A 3,114-nucleotide genomic window follows, 5' to 3' on the forward strand; every position below is an offset into this window, starting at 1 on the left:
TTCCCCTACTCTCACGTATTGGATGGTTAAAATGCATTAATGGTTATGACCTGTCTGGCTACTAGTCAGAAAAGATATATATGTATAAATATAAAGAAAGGATAAACAGACAGATGCTAATGCACTAAACTGGCTCTTTCAAAAGAAATAGCAGTGGGATTTTAGGGGGAACTCCCATTATGAGACCAGCTGGAGCTAATGGTTCCAATATTTTTTGGGCCAGCAGACTGCTAGCAGGCCTGAAAATACTTTGCTGGTCACCATGCACTCTTAAAATTGAATATAATATTGAGTTATCTTTGACTCAGGGCAGACCACAGTTTAGGAGATTCTGATATAATCTACTGAATGTATAAAATTTTATACTGTGGCTTTTATTCCACCAGAAGTTAAACTGAATATTGTATTTGTTGTTTCTCTCCTCCTTGTGTAATGGGACATATCTGATCCATTGTAGCCTTTTTGAAGCACCTATCAATTATAAGTACCTTCTAGATCAGGGGTGTCAGTTTGTCCTGCCTCCTCCCAAAGAAGATCCTGTCTGGGGAATCCTCACAGGCTGGATCTAGATGTGGTGGCAGTGCGGATTAGTACAGCTGTTATTTGCCCCCTGCTGCTGACACATGTATGATGGGGCTCTGTGCCCTGGATTTAGAAGGCAGGCCCCATTCCTGAATTTCCAGCCCTGTGGCCCCCATGACATGATGTGGCTTTGTGGGCTGGATTTGGCACACCTCTTCTCGTGGCTTTATTAGACATCCTCCTGGTTGTTGCAGTGTTTGAAATCCTTCATTCCCTAGAGCTAAGATGCAGTGTTGCTCATCTTTCCACTCCTGGCACATTTTAGTATCTTGCCTTTTTCTAGCTTACATGCTGGGGACATGGTGGCTCTGGCACTTGATTTGGGGCTGGGGTTTCTACTATAGTCGTGACTTTGTTAGTGGTGTGTCAGCCGTGGGGACTAGCACTAGCTGCAGCCCTGTGAGTTAGAGAAGTCTGAACAGGGCTTTCTGGAATCATACCTGTACCAACCAGCACAAGGGCATGTTGATGTGGGCACTCTTTTTTGATGTGCTTGCCCTGAATATGGGTGCTGAATGATTCAAAAGATGGGAAATGAGATGCAGAGTTAGTCGTTGTTTTGAGTTTAGATGGAGAATGGCTGGTGCATGGTGTGAGGAAAAAGGGAATTAAGCCTTTTATCTCTTGGGCAAGGGTGTCAAATTAACACTACCTCTCCTCCAGCCATATCTGGACAACAGGGCTGGATCGTTGAAGGCTAGATCCAGAAGCAGTGGCAGGATGAGGTGTGGCCACAGGGGTTACATGGCTGTTGCTTGATGCACTGCCCCCTTCCTGCCTGCTGCCAACACACATCCCCAGTGGGGTTCTGTACACCGGATTTCAGTGGTGGGCTCTGACCCTGTTTGCCTTTCCCTGAATTATTGGTGCCTCTGGAAGGCCATATGACACAGCTCTTCAGGCTGGATCCAGCCTGCAGGCTGTAGATTTGACACCCTTGCTCTCAGTTGTAAATTCTGAATTTGGGGAAGGATGATCTTGTAATTAAGATACTCTAGTGGGGTTCTGCTTCTGGCCCGTCTATAGATGTGGCAAAGTCATTAAGGACATGGCTACATTGTGAACTGAAGATGTGAGTCTTGCATGTTTGGGTATATTTGTGATGGATATAATTTAGCTATCGGGGATTAATTGCAGCATGGCAACCCAGTTTAGTCACCAAACCATACGTACCTAGGGTCCACAGAGGCTTGACCTCTGATTTCTAGCTTACCCTGAACCCTGTAGTACCATGTCTTCACTCCTATGAGCATCTGTGGTAGCTAGGTTAGAGCTGCCAATACTGCAAATTCTGTTTTTGTTTTGCTGCCAAATCTTGACAAATGTGAATTGTCAAGGTTTCTGGGATAAGAACTGTCTCCTGATCTATCTAAGGCTAAGTACAATATCTAGCACAGTGGAGCCCTTCAGGCACAACTGTGTTACCAAATGTAAGTTCATACGTTTGTTGTTGAGTTCTCTGTGTCCTCCCTACATTAAGGTAATATAAGTAGGCTCAGTCTCTTAATGGCTGTATAAAAATGTAAACCAACTTCTTATAAATTCCTTGGTATCACTTGTTCTTGGTGCATGCTCATCCATACAGGCTTTGGGCTCCTGGTTGCCTTTAATAATCTTGGCATGCTTCTGGATCCGTTTTTCTGCTGGCAGCTTCGCTTTTCCATGTTTTGCAGCCAGCAATATTAAGTGCAAAATGTAAGTTTGTTTTTTTTCTTTTTAAGTTTATCTAAAGGATATTTGTGAGATGGGAAGTCAGGAAGATGCTGGATACTTGATTTTTAGAGATATTATATATTTCTAATACTGTACTGTGTTTCCAGCTTCCCTTAACCCACTTTATTGGTCATAACTTTAACAGAAATTTACTGTTTCTTAGCATGTTTTTAAATTGAATATATGTAAATTACATCTTTCAGAAGGGAAAAAAAAATCTGTGTGAAATGGTCTTTGTTGTCCCCTTCAACAATTTCAACTATTTTTGTAGAGTACTTAGTGACATAATACTATACTGAAAAATCCCACATCTAATAAACACCTTGGCTGTAGATATTACAGTGCATTTTACTTTTATTGTATGTAATTAACATTCCTAACTTTTTGTGGATGAATCGTAGCTCTTACAAGGAAGTAAATTTTAGGGGCCAGATTCTACATTGGTTTCTCTCCCCCACTTCCTTCTTGGTTTAACTGGCTTCCTATTGATTACACCGGGGGGGGCGGTATTAATAAGCAACTGCAGAAATTAATTTTAGATCTAGAACACATTATGAGCAAAGCACTTTATTGTACTTCTTAAGAGGAAGCATGTATAATATTAAGGTTAAACACTTCTAACTTTGTCATTGTTTTTATAAAAAAAAAAAAAATTATACATGTCTCTAAAAAGTCATACCTATGTGACCAACCTGAAAAGAACAAAGGAGATTTGTTTTCCTCTTATCTATGCATGTTTTAGTGAGAAGCAGTACCTGTTCTTATCATAGAAGTAGGGTCGGAAGGGACCTTATAGATCTTCAGGTCTGACCCCCCCCC

This window comes from Gavialis gangeticus, unplaced genomic scaffold (genome assembly GCF_001723915.1).
Source record: "Gavialis gangeticus isolate Ggan-Ray unplaced genomic scaffold, GavGan_comp1, whole genome shotgun sequence".
NCBI classification, from domain to species: Eukaryota; Metazoa; Chordata; order Crocodylia; family Gavialidae; genus Gavialis; species Gavialis gangeticus.